The sequence below is a fragment of the Arvicanthis niloticus genome (genome assembly GCF_011762505.2).
Source record: "Arvicanthis niloticus isolate mArvNil1 chromosome Y unlocalized genomic scaffold, mArvNil1.pat.X SUPER_Y_unloc_2, whole genome shotgun sequence".
NCBI classification, from domain to species: domain Eukaryota; kingdom Metazoa; phylum Chordata; class Mammalia; order Rodentia; family Muridae; genus Arvicanthis; species Arvicanthis niloticus.
The window spans coordinates 1,468,049-1,495,538 of NW_023044979.1; the positions used below are offsets into that span (position 1 = coordinate 1,468,049).

General features: G+C 38.5%; 2 pseudogenes; one reads left to right on the forward strand and one right to left on the reverse strand.

Annotated features, from left to right (window-relative positions):
• Nucleotides 1–27,490, reverse strand: part of LOC143433992 (uncharacterized) — a 137,814-nt pseudogene that overhangs the window by 79,678 nt on the left and 30,646 nt on the right.
• LOC117696020 (large ribosomal subunit protein eL38 pseudogene) lies at nucleotides 20,836–21,049 on the forward strand (annotated as a pseudogene).

Below are 27,490 nucleotides of genomic sequence, written 5' to 3' on the forward strand. Positions count from 1 at the left end.
GATGTTCCCAGTAAAGTCAGAAAACCAATTAACTGCAAACACCTGTCATATTCAGAAAGTCTACCAAAGGCAGAATACTACATATCTTCTCATTGTTCTGAAACAGATAGAGGTACATTGTGCCTTTTAGTATCTCTATGCTCACATGGTTTCATCCATTCTGACAGTTGATACACCCATTTAAAAAGCAGAGCAAATGAAAGGTTTCTACATTTAATTCACATGCATTGACTTTTTGTTCATTGCAGACATGATTAATGTTTCTCCAGGAAAACATTCTTGACTCTCATAAACTGACCTCACAATAAACTTAAAATTTTCACTACAAGAATATGAGTATCACCAACTTTATCATGGAGCATTTGTTTATTAGAAGGTTATTGATACATGTTTATCAAAATTCAATGTGCAACATCTAAATAAAATACTATACAAATTGGTAGTTTCACAATATGTTTTTAATGAAGATACATATCAAATAAAGGAATCTCTTAAGGCATTGTTTCCTTCTCTTCTTTCTTACAGAAATGCCTTGCAAACACCAATCAGGTAACTGACACTGAGGTACACAGTTTTTGGAAGAATATTATAATTATAGCTACAATAAAATGACTGATATTTTACAGACTTGCTTTCTTTTAGAGCTTCCAGATCATATTAAACTTTCCTCACAGGCATATTTGTATCAGTTTATACAGAAAAATTACCTTTCATGACTTCTAGAAGTTTGGTGTTGTTCTTCAGTATGATGGTCTTTCAAATAATAGCCTAAAACACGGTTCCATAAAATGAATAATATGGTATTGGAATTAAGCAAAATTCAAGTTACTCTGAATTCTCACAGCAATAAACATGATTTATTCAACTCAATATTACTTGTTCTCTATTGAAATAAGAGATGATCATCAATAACCCATAAACATTTTTTTCTTTTATATTGAAAAGCAAAAGGAAATTCACAGATTTACCTATAGCAGTGAGGTTCCAGTAGTTCTCAAGCATCACATCTTTGTAGAGTTTCTTCTGGGAAGGATCCATCAAATTCCACTTTTCCGAAGTGAAGTTCACATGCACATCATCAAAGCTCACTGCTTCCTAAAATATCCCATACATATGTACAACACAAAGCCTGATACTGACATCACTACAAAGTAAATGTATGCTTCCTAGACAATATAATCTTATAATTCACATGATTCCTCCACTTATTTGCTGACACACAAATTATAATATAATCACCATGTCAGTTTAGAAGAAAATTAAAATATTGACACTTGGACCCTTGACACAGGGTTCACATGTGTCACTCCTGAACCCATAGAATAGGATATAGCCTTGAAACACAAATAGCAATTGAGAGGGATATGCAGGGGAAACAGATCAACTGTACTGAACACACATCTGAAAAACTGTATGAACTATTACTAACTACAAAGGTGATGGGCAAGCTGTCATGTCTTTAATCACAGAGGTAAAGGCAGGTGTATGTCATTGAGCTCGATGCTAGCTTGGTCTATGCAATGAGTTTCAGGACAGCAAAAGTTACATGTTAAGAACCTCAGTCTGCTACAAAAATAAACCCGGAAACAAAAATAATAGAATAAATTCACAGTTCTTTACTGAAGTTCCTGCAAAGAATTATACATTCACTGCAGTTTTGTATTCATCTTGCATAAACATAAAATGAACCAGTTTAAACAGCAACATTAATTAAATTTTACTAAAAGGGAATGCATGTTTAAACAGTGAAAATTGACAGATGAGAATATTACTAATATATATGCTTTTTTTCGAGATAGGTTTTCTGTGTATAGCCCTGGCTGTCAGGGAACACACTCTGTCAACCAGGCTGGCCTCGAAGTCATAAATCTGCCTGCCTCTTCCTCCCAAGTGCTGGGATTAAAGGCATGTGCCTCCACCACCCGAAATAATGTATATGTTGATCAGAAATCAGGAGATATAGCTCAGGAGTTTAAAGATCTTGCTGGTCTTCCACATAATGGTGGTCAATTTCTAGCATACACATGTGGACCTACACCTGTCATTTCTTCAAGATCAGGAGTTCTGAGGTCATTTTCTGACAACAGTAAAGATGAGGCACACATTCATATTCATGCACACACATATAATACACTTATTTATTCAAAAATTTCAGAACAAACATAAGAGTTAGGCAGAACATGATACACCTGCAATTCAATGACTCTGAAACATCAGATAATATTAACAACATGAGCATAAGCCATCCAGAGAAACAGAATATAATCTATATATTTTGCCGAATTTCAAAATCAAAGATGTGGACAAAGAGCCGCACAAAAGCATGTGCTTATTGAACAAAAACATGTCAGGTGGCTTATGTGGGTTCTATATCTACAATCAGAACAGGAAGTGCTTAACAGAGAATTTTGTTGTAGAAAACAGAATGAATAAAGTTAAAAATATAAAACCACCAGGTTTGCAAAATAGCATAGCTTAGAATAGCAAATGTGTGCACAGTATCTTATGTGATTGAGGGACAGAGTCCAAATGGGGAATGTATGGGAGCATGAGAAGAAAGCTGAAGGATCAGATTCAACCACAACACTGGAGACACCCAGAACAATATTTACCCTGTCTAAAACAAATGCAGTGATAAAGCTGGAGCAGAGACTGAAGGAATGGCCAATGAAAACTCATTCAATTGGAGACCAACATGGACAAGCTTGAATCCATGACATTATTAAGGATACTCTGTGATGCTCCCACACAGAAGCCTTGCATAATTGCCCATTGAGAGGCTCCACCCAGCAGCTGACTGAAGCATAAGCAGAGATCCACAATCAAACATTGCATGCACCTTGGTAACTCTGATGGAAAAGTTAGGGGAAGGATTAAGGGCCCTGAACAGGATAGGAACTCCAGAGTAAGACCAGCAGACTCAATTAACCTTGATACTTGGGGACATTAAGAAACTGAGACAAAAACAATAGCACACAGAGGCTGGACAAAGGACCAATAGCCTGTAAGTAGCAGATGTGCAGCTCAGTCTTCATGATGGTTCTACAACACCTGTAGCAGGAGCTGTCCCTAAAGCTGTTGTCTATCACTGGAATCTGTTCCCATAACTGGGCTGCCACATCTGGCCTCAGTTGAGAGGATGCACCTAACCCAATAGAGACTTGATACACCATCATGGATACCCAGGGTCCCACACCCTCTCAAAGGACCAACAGGAGATACAGGAGGGACTCTGTGAAGGCAGGTGACCTAAAGTAGGGACTCCACTAATTCAGAGCCATTTTACTTATAACAACTTGAAAGTGGAAATAATACAGATGCTGCTCAACCAAAATATGAATATAGAATATGTGGTTCATTTACAAAAGGAAAACTATTTAGGTATTAAATACAAGGAAATCATGAATTTTGCAGGCAAATGGATACAGCTAGAAACTATCATCTCCATTGAGGTAACCCAGACCCAAAAGCACATGCATGTATGTACTCACTCACAAGTGAATAATAATCATAAAATACAGGAAACCCACACTACATTTCATAGACACAAAGAAACTAAACAACAAGGAAGGCCCAAATGAGCATGGTTGAATCTCACTCAGAAGGGGGAGTAAAGCAATCATAGGAGGCAGATGAAAGAGAGAGAACTGTATGGGAGAGCAGATAAGAAGGGGAAATAGGGGAGAACCAGCAACAGGTGTGGTGAGAGACAAGAGAGGGCCAGAATGAATCAAAATCTGCAGTTGGCTGGAGGTGGGAGGGGGTACATTTAACATGTGTCAGAGACCATAAATAAGTACGAAGAAGTCTAAGATTGATCTTAGCTGAGATGTATAGCAGTTAGATATGGATGCTGAAGAGGCCACATCCTGCATCAGGCAGGACCCTTAATGGAGAGTTAAAGACCCCAACCAATCCAAAAATCTTTCTAACCAAAATTTGTCCTGTCCACAAGAATACAATCTACAACATAGATTCTGTACAGCAGCAAAATAATGTTGTTGTTGTTCTAACTTTCTACTCTGATGCTGTGATTGAATCCTCTGAGCAAAAGCATCTCAGGTAATAAGTGGCTGTTGTACATGGTTCTGTCAGATCACAGTCCATCATTTTGTGAGCTTAGATTAGAAACTGAAAGCAAAAAGCATGGACAATTAACTCAGCCATTCTGGATTTCTGACAGGGTTGAAGACCTATGGTCTCATAGCCAATCCTGGCTATTTACCCTGAGAGAAAAGTTTTGAATGGATGGTTTTCAGCTGACATTCATTCTAAAGCCACGGAAAAATCCAGGTTCAGAACTAAGAGTTTTAGTTAGGATAGATGACAGAGGTTCTGGTTAGTCAACAAAATGATGGACTGGGTATTAGGACTATCTTGTACCTCACTGGTACAAATTGGCATAATTATGCTCTAACTGTATTTTGAGAGAAAAGTTTTATTTTAACAGGAAGGGTGATATGTAAGAGGAACTAAGGTGGGAAGGAGTACCGAATGGAAGAGAAGGAGTAAGGAGAGGAGGAGAAGTAGGAGAGGAGAAGCTAGATGATGAGAGAGAGAAAGAGAGTGAAAGGGGGGGGCATGGAGGCAAATGTTCACGTGTCTCCACCAGTCAAAGATAGATGATATATCTAGGTTGGGTATTGGGTTACACTTCTGATTCAGCATTACCAAACTTATAATGCCTTTAATTAATATTTTTTTAAAAAAAAGTGTATAAAAGCAAAAAATGGCATGGGATAGGGGTTTTCTTGGGGGAGGGCATGGGGAAAGAAGATGGCATCTGAAATGTAAATAAAATATACAATAAAAAAGCATGGACACTGTCTCCTGGCTTGCTCTCTTGCTTGGTCACTGTCTCATGCTCAGCCTGCTCTCCCATCCAGCCCAGGACCACTTGCTTAGGGATATTGCCATCCTCAGTGGAAGAGCCTTCCTAATCAATCATCAACACTATCTCTCACAGACACAGCAACCAGCCATTCTGATGAGGGCAGGCCCTCGATTGAGGCTCCTTCAGATGACTGTAGCTCTGAAATGCTGAGAAATTAAGACAATTATGAGACAGAAAAATAATAAATGAGGAAGTTGTTATAACCCCAAACCAATGAACTAACCATATCAATTACAGGAGCTTCTCCCACCACAAGAGGGAGTTGGACTTGTGGCTGAGAAGGACAAAATAGGGAGAGCACCTGGCTCAGAGCAGAGAAGAATGTACTGGAATAGAGAGCTCAGAGGCTGTGCTGACCTGGGGTGAGCATCTTTAACTCTGGGTTGCCAGGCCAGTGCTTCCAAAGTGGAGGCTAAAACAGCTGGAAGGTGGACAGAAAAGCAGATTGTACAGCACAACTGGAAATGGCCATCAACAAAGGACAAGAACTCTGGTCCAAGGAAGATATGCTAAATTTGTGAGTATCAATGAAGAACGACCTTCCATCTCATGACAGCTCCAAGTTCAAAACTACAGAGTCACACATGAACTGGGCAGAGGGTAGTTCAGCAGGTGGAAAATGAGGTCTTTGTCTTTCTACCCTGTAAAATAAGGTAGGTAGAGCTTGATTTTGCCCTGGATGCTGTCTGGAAGAGCTCTCTGTCATGGACTAGTCAGTTGGTCTAGGTCCTGTTGTTAAGAAGAATTTAACCCAAGGTGTGGGGCTAGTAACTAAATCGACTAGGGTGGAGTTTGTCTCATTTCCTCAGTGAGAGAATGACAAAGTGCCACACACAATGCAGACAGCCACAAGAGGGCGGTAAAGGCTACCCAGCTGATTCCTCCACTCAGACAGAGGAGAAAATGAAGACAGGATGGCAGCCATGAGCCCTGTTGCAGGGCTCCAAGTCTGCTCTAACCTTCCCAGAAATTAAGACCAGAGAAACACCATCCACTATACCAGGCTCTGGAACATCTTTGAAGCACTTTGGGGCTGCGACTCTCCAGCGTATCCACTGTAGCTGGGTTCCAGGTTCAATTTAGTCACCTCCCTCCACAATACTCAAGAAAAACCTGAAAACCAAGGCACACAGACACAAATCTGGCAGACAAGCCACTGACATAGAAACAATGGTTCATCTTAACAACCGGCCTTTCAATCCTTTAGTTGGGAGTCCTGAGGGTTTTGGGGTTCCAGTCAATGCACTAAAATGTTATGTCCACATCACAGAGGCCCCAACGACCAACAAGGAGCCTATTGTAATGCAAACACATGGAGGTCTTTATTATGAGCTCTGTAATAAGGATTCTCACCAGTCAGCCTCATGTGAGATCGAATCTGAGAGACCAAGTCTAGGGGTGCTGGATATTTATTGCAGTTATAGAAAGATTGGGACATTAACATACAGGTCAGCAACTTAATATTTTAAAAGCTGCATGACTGGCATAATCTGCAGGAACCAATCAAGGGGGTAAAACCATCTGACAACCATGATGGGTAGGCTAACTTTTTTTCTGTAAGGTGTATTAGTTATCAATATGTAGCTTAACCCTGCAGTTGTACCTTGACTGGCTGTTGATAAGAAGGTTTTGTCAAAACATGTTTGCTCAAGTGGACTTTGTGCAGTCTCAAAAACAGAGTTGGTTGGATTTCATAAACTCATCTTTTTGACTAAGCCCCTTATTATCAAAAGATACTACTGTTTACTGCAAGCCATGCCTGACAGTACTTTATCCAAAGACCTACCTCACTGTCTGTTACTGCAAACCCTAATATCAGTTGCCCTTACAACTGGCACAGAATACCAGTGGCCCTCACCATTGGAATAGAATATTAGTGGAAATTACCTCTCCCCTTGTGCATGCCTCCTAAAGAAACTGCAGGCCATCCCCAATTGCCCTTCCTTTCCTGCCTCATCCCTGTATCATAGCCCCAACTTGGGAAGATAGTTCCTGAGCACCCACATGCCATGCTGGAAAAAAACACAATGTAAGTTTTCCATAAATCTACCATACTATTTGTTATCCCAAATGCAATTTTCACAGTTGTCTCTAGTACTGTACTAAACAACAGAAGCAGCCTAACCCCGCTAATGACAAAGTCTCCTTGTAGATTACTAAGATCATCTCTTCCTGCCCACCTCTTCTCCCAACTTTCAACATTAGCAAGCATTCCCTCTTGAACATAACAAACAGGTCAGTAAAAGAGGCAACACTTAGCCAAGGCTCTCTGCAAATCCATACATTAAACAGTAACTCAGGAACAAAACTCTCACCAAAATAAGTCTGGAAAATGTATCAATGAAATCATAACTGGAAAGAGGTAGATGACTGTTAAGGTACAAGAAACATCCAAAATGCCAAATAAATTGGGAAAAAATGTCCATTTACCACATTAAAATAAAAAACTAAACATATAAAGTCAAGAAATATAAAAAAAACTGCAACAGAAAAAAATTAACAAAAAACTAAACAAACAAAAACCCAAGTAACATATAAACACAGATCTATTAGGTTTATACCTGCCTTCTTAATGTATACTATAAAAGTATAAAGGGGTTTGGACACATGTGCTGCAGAGTCAGAGAAACCACTCATGTTTCTATAAGAAACCAACTGGTCCAAATGTTTTGTGCAGATTCAGAATCATCCATGACAGTGAAGTTGCTCAGAGGTCACATCCTGATCTAACACATGAGGGGCATCACCAGGGACCTCACAGGTGGTCACATCTGGTTGATTCTTTCCATGCAGCCCCAGAGAGGACCCAGCACCCCAGCTCCCACTGCTCAGCCGCCTGCCCCTACCCATTGTGGGCAGTGAACCTGTGCTCACCATGACGAGATTTCAGAGCTTCCCTGAGGTCTCCACACAGCAGCCACAGCAGAGCTCAGAGCAGGGCACAGATGACCATTCAAGCCTCCACAGGAACAGCAATCTTGAAGAATGGCACCCGGAAGAACTCGCCTCCTTGTCTGATTGTCAGGTCTGCCTGGGAGCCTTGATTGGCCAGTGAGTCTTACCACTCCTCAAGGTTAAATTGTGCTTCCAGACCAGGGTCAGACCTTTTCCACAGCTCAGGAGTGGTTTTCACTCCATTAGCTTTTGTTTCTGTCTTCAAAGAGGAGCCTCACTCCACCCAGTCCTGGGGGAGAACCCAGCATTGCAGCTCTGGCTTTTCAGCTGCCTGCTCCTCCCCTCTGAGAGCAATGATCCTGTACCTACCAGGACCTGACTCCAGACCTTACCTGGAATTTCAAACAAGGTGTCCCTAATGTCAGTGAAGGAATGGGCTTGCTATCAAGTTGAGAGGAAGCAGCTAAAGAGCGAATGCCTTCTGTTGTAGTAATTATTTCAATTATTTCAAAGCAGCCACAGGTTAAGCCAACTGGCTAAGCTGCAGCATCTCTGTCCAGCTCAGCCACCATATTGCATGGCCAGCCAGAAACCAGCAGCCAGAAACACCAGCCCTGCCACCCACGGGACACCAGCATGGGAGATGGCTCTGCCAATCTTCCATTCTGTCTCTTCAAGGCTGGGAATTGCCCAGATCATCCCATGAACAACTTGGGCTCAGTACAAATGAGACTCTAATGCTTAAATTATCCAAAGGCTTATATATATAGTAATGATCAAAAACAAGATACCTTTACAATCAGAGGTGTAACCCAGTACCCAACATAGATATACCAACTACCTTTGACTGCTACAGACAAGTGAACACCAGCCTCCATGTCCCCCTCTCTCAGTCTCCATCTCAACCTTAGTTTTTTCCCTTCCTTCTCCTCCTCCCTTTACTCCTCCTCTTCCTCTCCTTCCTCCTCCCACATCAGCTCCTCCCACAACCTTCTCCTTCCATGTCATTATATAGGCTTGCAGTACAAGTCATGGATCAGATTAGAGCTGGGGCTTTTCAGATCAAACATCTGGATTAAAACTGTGTCTCCCACTCTCCAGATTCAGATTAAAGTCACTTTGGGGGTTTTAATTAATTTCAGATGTAATAGAGTTAACAGTCAAAACAGCAATCTTAACTCTACCCCATGTCAACTTCACACAAAACCATATCTTCTTTCTCATGGTTAATTTCCAATTGAAAAAAAAACATGTCATAATAAAGCCTAAATGTTACTATTCCAGCCAAAAGGAAAACCATTATGTATTGTACCAGGTTATAATTATGCCTAAAATGATTGAGCTACCCCTTATACAAGGACAGATTCATAAAAATGTACACAGTTGACTTCTCACAGAATGGATCACCCTAACTACTTGGTTACTGAGTGTATACTCAGCTGAATTTACCTTTTAATCAGCATTTACATGGGACATAAGTATCTTTACATTCTTTGACCATTTTGAGAAATCTATCCACATACTTCTTCCTTTTATGTCTCTCTCAACAGTATTCTAATTGTTCTGTCTCCAAGTCTCTGACAGTTAAGCCGTCCCACTGTTTATAGCTGATGATTCAATGAATAATCACACATTTCCAAACAAATGCATGAGCATCACTACTGCATGAAGCTCTGAAGTGTGGTGATTTCCCTTTACTGGTGTCTTTCATGATTGTCCCAGAAACATGTTTTCATGCTGCAGTTGTTCACTTCTTGATGGGGTTTGCATAACAGGCAGAACCCTTAGTAAAGCAGGCCCTAGTTATTTCTTTCTTAGTCACTTGATGATAGGACCTGTACCAGGAAGTCCTAGGTGCATGAATAATACCAGGGGCATTGTACAGGAATAGAAACTAGGCTTCTAGGCAAGCCAGGTACGTAGCATTAGTTTCCAAGTTGCCCCCTCCCCAGCAAAACCCAAGCCTAGCTTCAATCTTTAGGCTAATCCCAAAGGAGGCTAGAGATTCCAAGTTATACTCTCAACAATACCAGGGTCTCCAGTTTATTCCCCCAACAAACCTGCATCTAGGTTTACAAGACCATGCCTAACCACCACTAATGCAGAGGGGAGGTGAAGTTAAGTTTATGATGTGACTCCCAGCACCAGCCAATTATGTTAAAGCCACAGCAGCTTTTCAATTAGATGCTTACACACATCCTCCCAATTGCAAGAGACATTTAAAATGGTGGCATTCAATCAGGCTTTTATTAATCCCCTGCCATGTTCTTGACTAGCCTAGGCCTGTGGCCAGGAGTGGCTGTTGCTGTACTCCCACAAGGCTCACCTCAAGCAGTCTGTTCAGGTGGTCAGAAACACCAAACCTGCCACCCATGAGATGCCAGTGTGGGAGATGGCTCTGCAAATCTCCCATGCTGTCTCCACAATGATTGGCTGAACCCAGTCTATCCCACCATCCACATGAGCTCAGTAAAAGTGAGACTCTAATGCTTAGATCATCCAAAGGCTCTCTATGTTTGGTAATGTTCAGTAACAAGATGCCTATACAATCAGAGGGGTAACCCAATACCCAATCTAGATATACCAACTATCTTTGACTGCTAGAAACACATGGACTTCTGCTTCTACGTTTCCCCCTTTTCCCTTTCTCCTCCTCTTTTTCTACTTACTCCTTCTCTTTCTCTCCTTACTCCTCCCAACTAAGCTCCTCCCACAACTCCCAACTTGCTGCTTACAAGAAAGCATTCCCTGACAGACACTTGCGGCTCCACCATCACCAAAACAGTCTTGGCTGATGCTGGTGCATTGGGGATGGGGGAAAGCTAGCTCAGATAGAATAAAGACCCTGCTGTGAGTTGCATCAAATCAGCTCCTATGTGTGTCTTTTTGGGGATCACTAACATTTTCCTGGCACATGTTCAATTTCTACTAAAATGGAATAGCAGATCAAGATATTTCTTTTCAAATGAAGATAGATGGACAGAGTTGATGGTAGAGCCTTGCTCCAAAATTCAAAATCTATGATTCACAATAAACACCTGCCAAAGGCTCCAAACAACATTCCTATCTAACCATGACACTGGTAGCACAGCCTGCACAGCAGCCTGGTCCTGTTACAGAGCTTTCTCCTGGTTTGGGCCCCCAACAGAAAGCTAGCAGCTTTCTGAGCTACTTGATATACTGACTGGTGTAACACACACAAGTGAGGAGTGTGCTGTCTTCAAAATCCCAATCATCCCAGTAAATGCATCTCTCTTTTCAGTGGGATTGGCCAGGTGCACTGACTTATCTTGCACCTTAGAATTAATGTCTCTGAAAACCCTATGACACTAGATTCCTCAGCATTTCACTAAATTAGAAGACTACTGCCTGGCAGTGGTGGTGCACACCTTTAATCCCAGCACTTGGGAGGCAGAGACAGGTAAATTTCTGAGTTTGAGGCCAGCCTAGTCTACAGAGTGAGTTCCAGGACAGCCAGGCTTACACAGAGAAACCCTGTCTCAAAAAACCAAAAAAGAAAAAAAGAAAAGTACTTAAGTTTTGGTTGGATTTATTTTCTGTCCTCTGATGTCCTTATGCCCGGGTTTGCAGTGAGTCCAATTTGCTTGACACCTCATGTGCCCTAGGTCAGTTCTACATAATGTGCACTTTAGAGCACTAATATCATATTTTATGGAAGACACAGATGATCAAGATCCCTTCTAAGTTAATGTCACAGAAAATGATGAACTACAGATGCAAATAGAAAACCCAAAGGCTAAAGTAAACTTCATTTTCCCCACACAGAGAGTTATTTTAATATATTATTATTGATTCTATTTGTTTTCCAATGCTGTTATACACAGCATTGTATTAATATTGTTTTCATATATTAATATGAAAATATTAATTACAAAGGTATATGTATATATGAATGGAGGCATAAAACATATTTTTCCATCTTTGGATAAACATATTTTAGTTGGAAGTGGGACTGGGCTTAATTTAGCTTAGGCTAGCCTTAAATTCATTATGTAGCTGAGCTATGTCTTGGTCTTATGATCATCTAGCCTTGTCTGTTGGGTTCTGAGATTTTAGGCATGGCTACCCCAGGGAGCAGCACCTCGTGTTTCAGCTTCAACATCTAATAATGGTTGCTGGAACAATCCTTTCCTTTCATCTTCTTTGAAGAAAAGGTGTCTGAAAGCACAGTATGGCCTTTTCCAGAAAGAACCAGAGCCAGGAGTACTGAGTATCCTCTATCATCTTACATTCCATTCTATTTCAATCACTGGACACAAACCACAATAACAGCCATTTTGTTGTGGTATTATTTGGGAGTTTCTTACCCCACTTAAATCATAGAAGTACCAAATAAAAGACTCAAAAGATTTTGTATTTACAATAAGCAGTAAAGCAACAGAGTTGGGCAGATATCAACCCTCTATTCCTATTTTGTCTATTTCCCTGTTAATATCTGTGAGATATCATGGGCCATGTTCTGCCTAGGCTGCTCATACTCCCAGGCCAGACCTATTGGCCATACACTCACAATCCACCTACCCCATGGTGCCTTCTTCCTTCTCTCTTCTCTCTCTCCTTCATGATCTTTTCCCCAGACACTAAATCAGGAACCTGAAGCACCGTCTACCTTTCTTCTCCTCATCTACAGGCTTTAGGCATCTTTATTAAACAATGATGGAAGGCAGGAGAAACTATAGAAATGATGTAATTATAGTCCCAAAAATTATTGTACAAAGTTGAACCAGGCTTTATGGTCATGTATCCAGAGTCCACAATCCTGTATTGGAGCACATCAAATATTATTTTTACTTTTTCTCTCAGGCTGAACATTTCAATCCAAGAAAATAATAATCTTTTTAAACAGGGCCAGTTCATGATTCCCAGATTTCCTATTTTGGTTGAAATAATGCAACTAGTGTAAATTGATTTAACATAAGTTCAGTTTTTAAATCCAGATTCTTGATTGCCTAGGGTGCAGACAAAAGTAATTACCAATCAGGATATTTATTGATCATCTAAAATTAATTACCTCACAACTCCTTGCTAATATCAACCACTGTCAATTCAGGGAAGCTTTTACCCTCCTTTTCCATCCATTTTTTGCTGTGACTAACCCTGCTTCAAAGTTGGTCATAGGACTTGATTCTTGCACAGGCCTCTCTTTATTTTAAGACCCAAAGAAACCAGAGAGGTTGGAGGAAACTAACTCAGTGTATTATTTTTGTTTTGCACTATCTAGTCAAGGACCAGTCAGGCAGAGTTGCAAGACACTCTTTCCAGCACTGAGCAGAAGAGAAAGGATTGGGTGCTCAAAACAATTCTCAATCACATACAAAGAGGCAAGCCTCAGATACAGGCAACATTCCTATGAACAAAAATAAATAATCAGCAGGAGTTGAAACAAATGGAAAGAAATTCTTAATGACTTGAAATTAAAGGGGAATGAAAACAAGAGAGTAGAGCAGTGTTGCATTTGAAACCAATAATTAACTTTTAAAACAACTAAACATAGAATGAATTAGGTAGTCTTCCTTCTGTTTCTATTTTGTGGAAAAGTCCAAGGTGTATTGGTCTTAGCTCTTCTTTGAAGGTCTGGTAGAATTCTGCACTAATACTACCTATCCTTTGCCTTCTATTGGAAAGGAGGTTTATAATGCCTGTATTGATTTCCTAAGGGGTTATACTACAGTTTGGATAATTTACCTGATCTTGATTTGTTTGGTTTATGGTATCTGTCTAGATAATTATCCATTTCTCTAGCTTCATATTTTATCTAGATTCTCCAGTTTGTAGAAAGAACTAATGATTTTCAAAAGTTTTCTCAGTTTCTCTTGTTATGTCTCCCTTTCTGATTTTGTTAATTTGGATACTGTCTCTGTGCCCTCTGGTTAATCTGGCTAAGGATTTTTCTATATTGTTGATTTTGTCAAAGAACCAGACTCTGTGCACTGTTCTTGTTGTTTGTAATTGGTTCATTTCTGCCCTGAGTTTGATTATTTCCTACTGTTTATGTTTCTTAGGTGTGTTTGCTTCTTTTTGTTCTAAAGCTTTCTGGTGTGCCATTAAGTTGCTTGTGTAGGATCTCTCTGGTATGTTCATGAGGGCACTTAGTGCTATGAATTTTTGTCTTAGTACTGCTTTCATTGTGTCTCGTAAGTTTGTGTATGCTGTGTCTTCATTCTCATTGAATTCTTTTATTTATAATAAAAGTCTTTTATTTCTTTATTTCTTCCCTGAGCAAGTTATCATTGTGTAGAAAGTTGTTCAGTATGTGGCTTTCTAATGTTTTTATTATTGAAGTCTAGATTAATCTGTAGAGATTTAATAGGATGCATGAGCATGAGAATATTTCAGTCTTCTTGTATCTGCCGAGCCTTAATTTGTGACATATTATAAGATCCATTTTGGAGAAGATGCTGGGGAAAAGAATATATATATATATATATATATATATCATTAGTTTGGCTAAATGTTTATCTATCTTGTTGATTTTACCTATCTACCTACCTAACTATCTATCTATATCCATATATATGTATTATTGTAGGGTGAAATGTTCCATATGGAAGAGTCAGAAAGACTTAAGGATGTAAAGAGGATGGCAACCCATAGAAAGAACAACAGTGTCAACTAACCTGGACACTTCTGGGCTTCCAGAGTCTAAGTCAAAAACCAAGAATCATACAGGTGATGGTTCATGGCCCCGGGCATGTGTGCAGCAGAGGACTGCCTTGTCTGCTCAAAATGGGAGAGGATGCACTTAACCCAGTAGAAACTTGATGCCCCAGGAAAAAGGGAAGCTGGTGGAGGTGAGGTCCTGGTTGCTGGGTGGCTGGGTGGCTGGGAGAGAAACCTCTCAGAGGCAGCAGGAAGAAGATGGGGAGAAGACCTCAGGGAAGAGGAACCAGGAAAGGGGGACAACTTTGGAATGTGAAAAGAAAAATTAAAATTTAATTTAAAAAGAAAAAAGGAAACATAATTCAAAAAATATACATCTACATGGAGTTTGAAAAGGAGCAGATGGTTTCCTGGAAGGGAAAGTGGCATTAATACAGTACTCTTTGACCAGGCTACTATGTGCAATGTTAGCTTCTGTGATCTGTAACATGACACACACAGCTACAGCCAATGGCCTGTGTCTCAATCATCTGACCTGACTTAACACTGAAAGTGCATTGGCTATATCACCAAAGTTGAAAAATCAATATTCCTTGGATTATGCTAAAGTTCCCAAATTATATACTTATCAATCTACTTTGTCTTCATTCACCTGACATGAATAAATACATGCTGGCAAATTATAAAATTATTACCCTGTCACCACCAGTTTTTTTTTTTTTTTTTTTTTTTTTTGGTAATGGTGATTCCAGTGTTAGTGATTGGAAGCAATCTTATTAAAACCATCATCTCAACAAAAGAAACTTATTTAAAAAGTGGTTCACTTGCCTCCTTGTCCAATTTAAGGAGAAAAAAACAACCATGGCATTAATCAAACATTGGGTTAAATGTGAGCTGAATACTTCAAGGAATCTGTCATGGAGCCTATGGTGGGTCCCACCAAAAATTTCATTGTGTGGAAAGAAACTATTGTATATCAAGTACATTGACATAAAATGGACCTTTTCACTTCTAGAAGTGATAGCCACATTCCATTCCATGATGTTGGTACTTGATTCTGTAATAAGTACTAACATTTATTACCCTCTGGTTGATGAGTGTGAGCCCATTTATGTTGCCAAAGAGGGTATTAAATATTCCAATATAGCTGACGTACTAGAAAAAGGCTTTGAAACCATCTATGTGAAGATAATAGAGGCCGTTAAAATGAAAATGACTAAATCACTTAAAGAAATACAGTAAAACACAAACAATTGGAGGATATCAATAAATACCTCAAAGACAGCCAGGAAAACATAAACATAAAAGTGGAGAAAACCAACCAATCTCATAAATAAAGCCAAAAAAAAAAAAAAAAAACCAAGAGTAGAAGGAAACAAAACTGTTTAATAGCTAAAAATGGAAATAGAAACAATAACGAAAACAAAAAATGAGGGAAGATGGAAACAAAACCTTAGGGCTGCAAAGAGAAACTACAGAGGAAAGACTCACAAACAGAATACAGCGATGGAAGACAAATCTCATGCCTTGAAGATATAATAGAAGGGATGGAAATATCACACAAAGAAAATGTTAAATCTAAATCTTCCTGACATAAAATATCTAGAAAATCCAGGACATTATGAAAGGATAAAACATAAGGATACTAGGGCTAGAAGAAGAAGAATATTAGATCAAATTCTCAGAAAATATTGATGACAAAATCTTAGAAGAAATATTTCCTAACATAAAGGGAAAGTTGCATATCACAGTAAAAGAAACATCAAAACACCAAACAGAATGGACCCTAAAATGAAGTCTCTTTCCTGTATAATAATTAAAACATCCAGTACAAAGAAAGAATACTAAAAGCTGCCAAGGTCAAAAGCCAAGAAATATATAAATGAAGATGTATTGAAATTGCAGATGCCCTCTCACTGGTGTCTGTAAATATCAGAAGGTTTTGAACATATATGCTGCAGAAACTACAGATGCCCAGATTATTATATGTAGAAAAACATTTAATTGCTATTAATGGAAAAATCAGATAGTCCATGCTAAAGTGAAATTTAAGCAATATCTATCTACACATACAAACTTACACAAGGTTATATACAAAGAATCCAACCCAAGGAAGTTATCAATACACATGAAAACACAGGTAGTAAATAATCTTGTATTATCTTCAAAAGAAAGGAAAGCACACAAATACCCCAACACCAGCACCACCACCACCAGCAGCAACAACAACAACAAAATACAAGGAGTTAACAACCATCATTCATTGACTCTTTAAATGACCACAGTTCACCAATAAAAAGACAAAGGCTAACAGAATAGATGCTAATAAATATCTAACTTCAGTTGCATAGAAAAAATATAGCTCAACATCAAGAATGGGCATTAATTCAAGGTAAATGGATGTAAAAAGATAGTCCAAGCAGATGGACGAAAGAAGCGAGCTATTGTAGTCATTTTAAAATATAGCAAAAAAAACTAATAAACAATATTAATCAAAGGAATTGGAGAAAAACACTACAAATTTCATAAAGGAAAAAAAAATCACCAAAAATGTCATTTCAAGTTTCAATACCTACACCTTAAAAACATGGTCACCAACCTTTGTAAAAGAAAGTGTTTTAAAGTTAAAATCACATAATAACACTCATTCACTTATATTCCAAGATTTTTTTTTGTTTTTTTTTTTTGTTTTTTTTTTTTTGAGACAGGGTTCCTCTGTGTAGCTCTGGCATTCCTGGAACTCACTCTGTAGACCAGGCTAGCCTCAAACTCAGAAATCCACCTGCCTCTGCCTCCCAAGTGCTGGGATTAAAGGCATGCACCACCACTGCCCAGCCATATTCCAAGATTTCAATACCACATCCTCACCAGTGGACAAATTCTCCAGACCAAAAACAAAACAAGAACACCAAAAAAAAACAACAACACAAAACCAGAAAAATATTCCACCTAACTGACAACATGAACATGAGTCCAGCTGATACTTAGAGAACATTCTATTGAAATACAGGAGAATATGCCTTCTGCTCAGCACCTCATGAAACTTACTTGTAAACTGAATACATATTCAGACACACTGCCAACCTCAATACATACAAGAAAATTGAAATAACACCATGAATCCTATCAGATCACCATCAATTACAGCTGGATATCAACAAAACCAGAAAGAACACAAAGCTTACAAACTCATGGAAGCTGAACACCTCACTATGAATGAAAAACCTGGAGAGCTCTCATACTGGCAATTTAGCAGCATGCTTTACATTCTATAGCAGAAAGAAGTAAGCAATGAAAAACTAGATTAGACATCAGTTAATTATCAACTTGGTGGCTGAAATCAACAAAATAGAAAGAGAAGAATGCAAAGATTTAATGAAACATCGAGTTGGTCCTTTGAGCCTTTTATTAGACAAGATAGTGAAACCCTTATGAAAAGATGGAGAATATCCAAATTAATTAAATCTAAAATGAAAATGGGGACAAAATAACAGACAATGAAGAAATCTAAACAATGGTAATGACATAGTTTTAAAAAGCCTCAACTCCATCGAACTGGAATTTCTAATAATAATGTAAAATTTTCCTCAATAGGCTCCTCTTACTAAAGTTAAATCAAACTAAGGGCAACAATTCAAACTGCCTAAACATCTAGAAAAAGAGAAGTCATTACAAGTCTGCCACCAAAAAGAGCCCAGGGCCATGGATTTTTTTGTTGTTGTTGTTTTTTTTTTTTTTTTTTTTTTTTTTGAGACAGGGTTTGTCTGTGCAGCCCTGGCTGTCCTGTAACTCACTCTGTAGACCAGACTGGCCTCGAACTCAGAAATCCGCCTGTCTCTGCCTCCCAAGTGTTGGGATTAAAGGCGTGCGCCACCACTGCCCAGCCAGGGCCATGAATTTTAGGGTAGAATCCTACCAGAGTTTCAAAGAGGAGTTCATGAGAATACTCCTCAAAGTAGTCAACAATATAGAAATAGAAGAAACCTTAGCCAATTTGTTTTGTGAACCCATGGTTGCTCAAATATCCAGTCAATATAAAGACTCAGTAACAAATGAGAATTGTAGACCAATTTTTCTTTAAAACCAAATATGTAAAAATATTTAATAAAACAAAAATAAAATAAAATAGAAACCACGTCAAAAGATCATTCACCATGATCAATGAGGTAGGCTTCGTTCAAGAGGTACAGGGATGGTTCAACATAATGTGATTGAAGTGTAAGAAAAAAAGTTGTAATCTCTTAGATGATGAAAAATTCTCTGACAATATTTAACCCCACTGTATGATAGAGTTCTTGGAGTGATTAAGGATACAAGGAACATAGGTAAATGTAATAATGTCACTTTACTGCACACATATAGCCAACATTAAATTATGGAGAGAAATTCTAATTAATTCCACTAATTCACAAAGAAGAGAAGGTGATCCATTCTCTCCATATCTATTCAAAATACTATCTAAAATTTTAAGTTAACTAGTCCTATATTGAAATTACAACTTAATGTTAACTAGTCCTTTACTGCAATTTACAATGTAATGTTAACTAGTCCTATATTGCACTTTACAATGTTAAATAACTTAACATTAAATTGTAAATTTAAGGAGGAAGTAAAATTATCTTAATCTGCAGATGATATGATAGTAAGCACAAGTGAACTAAAACTTCCCAAAGACAATTCCCAGAGCTGGTAAACACTTTCAGCAAAGTTGTTGGATACACGATTAACTAAAAAAAAAGAAAAACCAGTGGCCTTCCTATGTACAAATGAGTTTACCAGTGTAAACAAAATAGAGAGACATCGTAAAGTCTGAAATGATTGTCAATTTTTTTCTACATAATGAATATCCTTGAGTAACTCAATGTGTGTTGGGTAAAATCATACAAATTATTTGTAGTCAGAGATTACTTTTGATATTATTGAAGGTGCTCAAAGACTATTGTAATATACAAACTCTTTAATAGATTCATTACTTACTAAAAAGTTTAGTCTTCTATAAAGATATCAGAAAGTACACAACTTTAACACATTGACCACGTTTATGGGGTTTTTCTTGCATTATGACTTTATCTCATGTTTTCTAGGATGACTGCCACATGCAAAGGCTTTACCACATTGCTTATTCATAGCATTTCTCTCCAGGATGTGTTCTTCTATGTTCATAGATGACTTTATTGTGAAAAGGTTTTATCTCATTGATTACATTTATAAGTTATGTCTTCAATGTGTTCTGTTACATATTCAAATATGCCTATAACATACAAATGTTGCGAAGAAACAAAAGAAACTTGCCCTAAGGACTGCCTTTTTGTCACCACCCTTCATTTAATCATAAACTGAAACTAAGTTTAAATTCCAGGTCATAGGGGACCTGTGTACTTAACAATATCTGACCAGCTTTTATTACTCATGTTTTATTACCTAAAGCAAAACAACTGTCCCTAACCATGATTTCTATTATTCCTGTTTTATTCCTCAAAATATAATACATGTTTCTAACCACAAAAGAACGAATGGCTGTGATAGTGTTGACCATACAACTTACATTCTGTATCATTTGACATACATTAACAATAGAAAAAAAGTGATTGGGAGAAAAATGTCACTGTAACTTGGCAAAAGGACTTTGTGGTTTTGACTTTTGGATGCTATATAACTTTCTGGTTCAGGGTGGGGGTGAGGCCAGGGTATTGCAGCTGGGCTTCTGAGTGTAATTTTGTGGCCCTGATTTATCAATAGTGACTTCATTACAATAAATTCTTATCATTTGCCTTGTCCTGTGATGGAGTAGTGTTGGATCTCAGTGGACCTCATGCTGTAACGGCTTTAGCAAAGTATGTAACCACTGTCCAGTATGAATAGTTTCATAATGATGAAGACGACAGAGGTGTGCAAAGGCTTCATTATACTAAACATGTCCATTAGGACTCTGTGGGTGTGTCCTGAGTCACAGAGGACATGTTTAAGATTGAGGGGGCATGTCCTGATTCACAGTGGGTGTGCTTAAAACTCAGAGGGTGTGTCCTGAGACACAGGGGGGCAAGCTCTAGTATAGAGGGAATAAGGGAGGGAATGACTTAAGCACTTGCTAAGTCCCTGAGAGCAAGCCATTGAAATTGCCTGTGCCCTGACAACTACACAAGTAATGTTCACCCAGAAAACAGGACAGGAAGAGAGAATCTCAGGCATTAAAGATGAATAGGACCAGCTGGGTGGTGGTGGCACAGGCCTTTAATCCAAGCACTTGGGAGGCAGAGGCCAGTAGATTTCTCAGTTTGAGGCCATTCTGGTCTACAGAGTGAGTTCCAGGACAGCCAGGGCTACACAAAGAAACACTATCTTGAAAAACCAAAAAAAAAAAAAGTTTTCCATTCTCGCCCGTGAGGATGCCAGACCCGAACGCCCCCTTGCCTTGGAAATTTGACATGCCTTGGAAATTTGAGGAAATCAAGAACTTTTTGCTCACAGCTCAGCTGAAAAATGCCAAATCCATCAAGATCAAGAAGAACAAGGATAACCTGAAGTTCTAGGTCCGCTGCAGCAGGTACCTTTACACCCTGGTCATCACAGACAAGGAGAAGGCAGAGAAACTGAAGCAGTCCCTACCCCCCAGGTTTGCCAGTGAAGGAGCTGAAATGAACCAGACCTTCATATGACTATTAAAAGCCCTGAAAAAAAGAAAAACCAAAAAAATGTATAAAGGGCATGTCCTGAGTCACAGAGGGAGTGCTTAAGACTCATGGGGGCATGTCCTGTGATACAGGGAGCCTGTTTAAAACTCTGTCCAGAGTCACAGAGGGCATGCTTAAGACTCAGGGGGCCTGTCCTGAGATGCAGAAAGCATGATTAGGACTCTGGAGGCATTTTTAAGACTGAGGGTGTATTTCCTGAGTCACAGGGGGCATGCTTAGACTCTAGCACACATTCTTTCATGATAATGAAGACTGGAGAATTGTGCAAAAACCTGACCATATTAAATACACACACAGGGTTTCTATCTTAGTGTTTCCATTGCTATGAAGAGAAATCATGAACAAGGCAACTCTTATAAAAGCAGCAGTTTAATTGGGACTGGCTTACATTTTCAGAGATTTAGTCCTTTTTCATCATAGCAGGAAGCAAGGCAGGCATGCAAGAAAACATGATGCTGGCAAAGAAGCTGAGAGTTTTGCTTCTTGATCCAAAGGCAGCCAGGAAGAGACTGTCTGCCAGGGAGCTAGTAGGTGGGTCCATTCTGCACTGGGTGGAACTTCAAAGCCCACCCCCATAGTGATGCACTTCCTCCAACAAGGCCACATCTCATAATAACTTCCTCCCACTCCCTGAGCCAAACATATTTATACTACCACATTCCACTGTCTGCCCCCCCTATGATTGTACAAAACACATGATTTCATGGGGACCATATTTAAAAATAGCATAATACAAGTTATGTGAGGTTTAAAGTAAAAAGTCCCCATAATCTATAGAACTCTCATAAATGTTAAAAGTCCAAAGTTCAAAGTCTCTTCTGAGATTCATCCAATCATGTAACCATAATCCCCTATACTTTGAAAAAAATAGCACATAATATACATCCAAATTCACAGGATATAGGTCACCATTCCTAATCACCAATGTGAGGAAATACTGGGACAAAAGAAGACCAAAAGCCAGCAAGGAAATCTCCAAACTCTGCATCCCCATGTCTGATGTCAAAGTGTTCTTCAGATCTCCAACTCCTCCCTGCCCTGCTCACTGCAGCACAATTCTTTCTCTTTGGCTGATTATATTTCCTGAAAGTAGTTTTCCTGAGAAGGTATCCCATAGCTTGGGAATCTAAAACTCTTGGGGTCTCCAAAGTAATTTCAAAATTACAGCTTCTTGTTCCAGTATGTGAGATACACAGATGATATTCTCAGCTCCTCAAAACGAGCTGGGTCTCTCTCTAGCTCTTCCCTCTATAGGACACTAGGTTCTGCTTGACTCCACTCAACTGCTGCTGCTGTCCTTTCTGCTCATCCCACAGGACTGACATCTTCAATACACTGGGTTCTTCTGTGACAAACAGTCTTGACTGCATTCCTCTCATGCTCCCTTCATGGTGCCAAGCCTTAGCTGCACTGCATGAAACATTCATGCCTTAAACCAGTGTCACCTGGGTGAGTCTTACAGGGGACTGAGTCAAGCTGCACCACAAGGTAAACCTTGGCTACCTCTGGAATACAACTTCTTTCTCCTGTTTGAAAACACCAGAAGATTTCACCTCAGTGATGCTCGTTTCTTCTTTATCCTCACTAATTTTCTAACTACAGGCAACCAGCATCAATTGTCTCAGTCGTCCCTTCTATTCTTGCCTCTAAAGCCAGAGCCACATGCACAAGGCTGCTGAGTTCTGCTTGCGGGAGCTGGAACATGGCTCCTTCTATTACATCATCACCAGCTTTATAGGTTTCAACAACCTCATTGCCTAAGCTCAGCTGTGCTTGAATTTGCTCTGTAGACGAACCTTGAACTCAGATCTGCATGGCTTTGTCTCCTGAACACTGGATAATATATGTGTAACACTTTGCCTGTACCTAAGCTTTTCTTTACCTAAAACTTGTTCTGTTTTAGGAACACTTGAACAAGGAAGATTTGAATCAGAAATCTTCCTGACTCTGATCTCCTGGGATTTAATGCATGTACCACCATGCCTAGACTTAAGTATATCCTTGTAGATTTCAAATTGAAAACCCAGAATAGTAATCACAATCCATCAATTGTCAATTTCACACATACTGATAAATCTTGTGTCCACATGAAAACAACAACTACGTAATAATAATGCCTAATACGATACAGTTCTCCTTTGTCCAACTTCATATCCATTTGTTTAGGCGGATGGAATATTGCCCTAATGTCACCGTACCTTTAATTCCATTTAATACCATTGATCACAGAATTTAGCTTCATTCAACTTCATGGTTCGAGTTTCTCTTTTGACCTAACATTTTATATTTATTTTCTTTCTAAGATTACTATGCTTGCTCAAAACAATCATCATGAGACTAAACACAGGCCAAAGGCTTTGCTGGCTTCACTGTAACTTCCTTTGTTAATGCAATTAACATCAACCTGTTTACCTTATCTTCAAGGAACTCTACAGACAAGGGCAAAAGGCATCAATATTCTTCAGCAAAACATCATAAAACTATATACAAAGTTCAAATCACCCTTAGTACATATGTGTTCCATATTCCTACTAGGATGGCCCAGTCAGTTCCACTTAATGCATATACAGATCCAAAGTCTAAAAATCCACATTGCTCCATAAAACAAAACAAAAAACCAAAGTGAGGCCTATCATAGCAATGCTTAAATCTGGGGCAGCAACTTCTGTCTTAGATAGAATTTCCATTGCTAAGAAGAGACATTGTAACCAAGGCAACTGTGTTAAAGGCAAATATTTAATTGGGCCTGGCTTACAGTTTCAAATGTTTAGTCCATTGCCATCATAGCATGAATGTCAGCATGAAGGCAGCCATGATGGTAGAGAAGGAGCTGACAGTTCTGCATCCTCATGAGAAGGCATCCAGGAAGAGACTGTCTTCCAGCCAAGTGGTAGGAGGGTCTGTTTTGTACTGGCCTGAGCTCCAAAGACCACCACCATAGTAATTCAATTCCTTCAAAAAGGTAACATCTCCCACAAGGCACATCTCTTAATATTGCCACTTCTTAGGGTCAAACAAATTTAGATCACCACAGTTTATTTCTACTATAAATTCTTTCATGCTTTTAAAAATGATTAGGACATGCAGAGGCTTTAACATGTTGATTACTTTCAGATGGTTCCTCTCTCATATGTGTTCATTTCTATATTCAGAAACCACTGTGGCACATAAACCATTTTACAACTTTAGAACAATCAAAAGGTTTCTGCTAAGTTTGTGTTCTTTTATGTCTTTGGAGACTACAGAGATAGGCACAGGCTTTACCATGTTCATTACATCTGTAAGGTTTCTCTAAAGCATGTGTTCCTTCAAGTGTTTGGAGAGTACAATGACATGCAAAGACTTTATCACATTGACTACATTCATAAGGTTTCACTCTGCACATTTTCTTTTGTGTATTCAGAGATGACTGTGTCCTGGAAAGGCTTTACAACATTCATGACATTCAGTTTCTCTCCAGTATGTGTTCTTTTATGATATTGGAGACCACTGTGACGTGAAAAGGCTTTACCACATTGATTACACTCATAAGGTTTCTCTCCAGTGTGTGTTCTTTTATGTCTCTGGAGACTACTGTGACATGAAAAGGCTTTACCACATTGATTACATTCATAAGGTTTCTCTCCAGTATGTGCTCTTTTATGTTTTTGGAGATTACTGTGTTGTGAAAAGGCTTTACCACATTGATTACATTCATAAGGTTTCTCTCCAGTATGTGTTCTTTTATGGATTTGGAGACCACTGTGACATGAAAGGCTTTACCACATTGATTACATTCATAAGGCTTCTCTCCAGTATGTGTTCTTTCATGACTCTGAAGATGATTGTGACGTGAAAAGGCTTTACCACATTGATTACATTCATAAGGTTTCTCTCCAGTATGTGTTCTTTTATGTCTCTGGAGACTACTGTGACGTGAAAAGGCTTTACCACATTGATTACATTCATAAGGTTTCTCTCCAGTATGTGTTCTCTTATGGATTTGGAGATTACTGTGACATGAAAAGGCTTTACCACATTGATTACATTCATAAGGTTTCTCTCCAGTATGTGTTCTTTTATGATATTGGAGACCACTGTGACATGAAAAGGCTTTACCACATTGATTACATTCATAAGGTTTCTCTCCAATATGACTCCTTTCATGCCTGCAACAATAATGGGCACATGTGAAAACTTTACCACATTCATTACCTGATCAATGATTTTACAAATACGAATAAATTTTACAGTTGATCTAATAATAAAGAACACTCATATTTTAAGGTTTTTCACTTTGATATTCATGGTTGTACTTGCTCACCGTAGGTTGCTTTACTCATTGAAAATGCCTGTGATGGTAAGAGCATCTATTACATGGCTCACATTTATAGCCTCCTTTTTCTATATAAGACTTCTATATGATGTATTTCACATGTCATAAGAAATATGGGATAACTCAGAGCATTAAAACACTGAATGCATTCTCAGTTTTTCCTGCAATGTGCATCACACCACAGTAGCACTGTGAACCAAGGTTTAACAAAAGAATCAAACTACAGGAGCATTGTGAACCAGGATGAACAGAAGAATTTCCAAAACTTCTAGTACCTATGGAGATTTTCTGCAGTGTGATATTGGTGATGTTCCCAGTAAAGTCAGAAAACCAATTAACTGCAAATACCTATCATATTCAGAAAGTCTACCAAAGGCAGAATACTACATATCTTCTCATTGTTCTGAAATAGATAGAGGTACATTGTGCCTTTTAGTATCTCTATGCTCACATGGTTTCATCCATTCTGACAATTGATATACCCATTTAAAAAGCAGAGCAAATGAAAGGTTTCTACATTTAATTCACATGCATTGACTTTTTGTTCATTGCAGACATGGATTAATGTTTCTCCAGGAAAACATTCTTGACTCTCATAAACTGACCTCACAATAAACTTAAAATTTTCACTACAAGAATATGAGTATCACCAACTTTATCATGGAGCATTTGTTTATTAGAAGGTTATTGATACATGTTATCAATATTCAATGTGCAAACATCTAAATAAAATACTATACAAATTGGTAGTTTCACAATATGGTTTTAATGAAGATACATATCAAATAAAGGAATCTCTTAAGGCATTGTTTCCTTCTCTTCTTTCTTACAGAAATGCCTTGCAAACACCAATCAGGTAACTGACACTGAGGTACACAGTTTTGGAAGACTATTATAATTATAGCTACAATAAAATGACTGATATTTTACAGACTTGCTTTCTTTTAGAGCTTCCAGATCATATTATACTTTCCTCACAGGCATATTTGTATCAGTTTATACAGAAAAATTACCTTTCATGTCTTCTAGAAGTTTGGTGTTGTTCTTCAGTATGATGGTCTTTCAAATAATAGCCTAACAACACGGTTCCATAAAATGAATAATATGGTATTGGAATTAAGCAAAATTCAGTTACTCTGAATTTTCACAGCAATGAACCTGATTTATTCAACTCAATATTACTTGTTCTCTATTGAAACAAGAGATGATCATCAGTAACCCAGAAACATTTTTTCCTTATTTTGAAAAGCAAAAGAAAATTTACAGTCTTACCTATAGCAGTGAGGTTCCAGTAGGTCTCCAGCATCACATCTTTGTAGAGATTCTTCTGGGAAGGATCCAGCAAATTCCACTCTTCCTCAGTGAAGTTCACATGCACATCATCAAAACTCACTGCTTCCTAAAATATCCCATACATATGTACAACACAAAGCCTGATACTGACATCACTACAAAGTAAAGGTATGCTTCCTAGACAATATAATCTTATACTTCATGTGATTCATCCACTTATTTGCTGACACACAAATTATAATATAATCACCATGTCAGCTTAGAAGGAACTTGAAACATTGACACTTGGACCCTTGACACAGGGTTCACCTTGTGTCACTCCTAAACCCGTAGAAATAGGATATAGCCTTGCAACACCAAATGGCAATTGAGAGAGATATGCAGGAGGAAACAGATCAACTGTACTTAGCAAACACTTTGACAAACTATATGAACAATTACTACTGCAGAAATGATGGGCAAGCTACATATATTTGCTCATGTCTTTAATCGCAGAGGTACAGCAGGGTGTATGTCATTGACCTGGATGTTAGCTTGGTCTATGCAATGAGGTTCAGGACAGCAAACATTACATGTGAAGACATCACTCTGCTACAAAAATAAAGCAAGAAACAAAAATGATAGAATGAACTCACAGTTCTTTACTGAAGTTAATGCAAAGAATTATGCATTCACTGCAGTTTTGTATTTTCTTGCATAAACATAAAGTGAACCAGTTTAAACAGCAACAGTAATCAAATTTTACTAAAAGGGAATGCATTTTTAAACAGTTAAAAATGA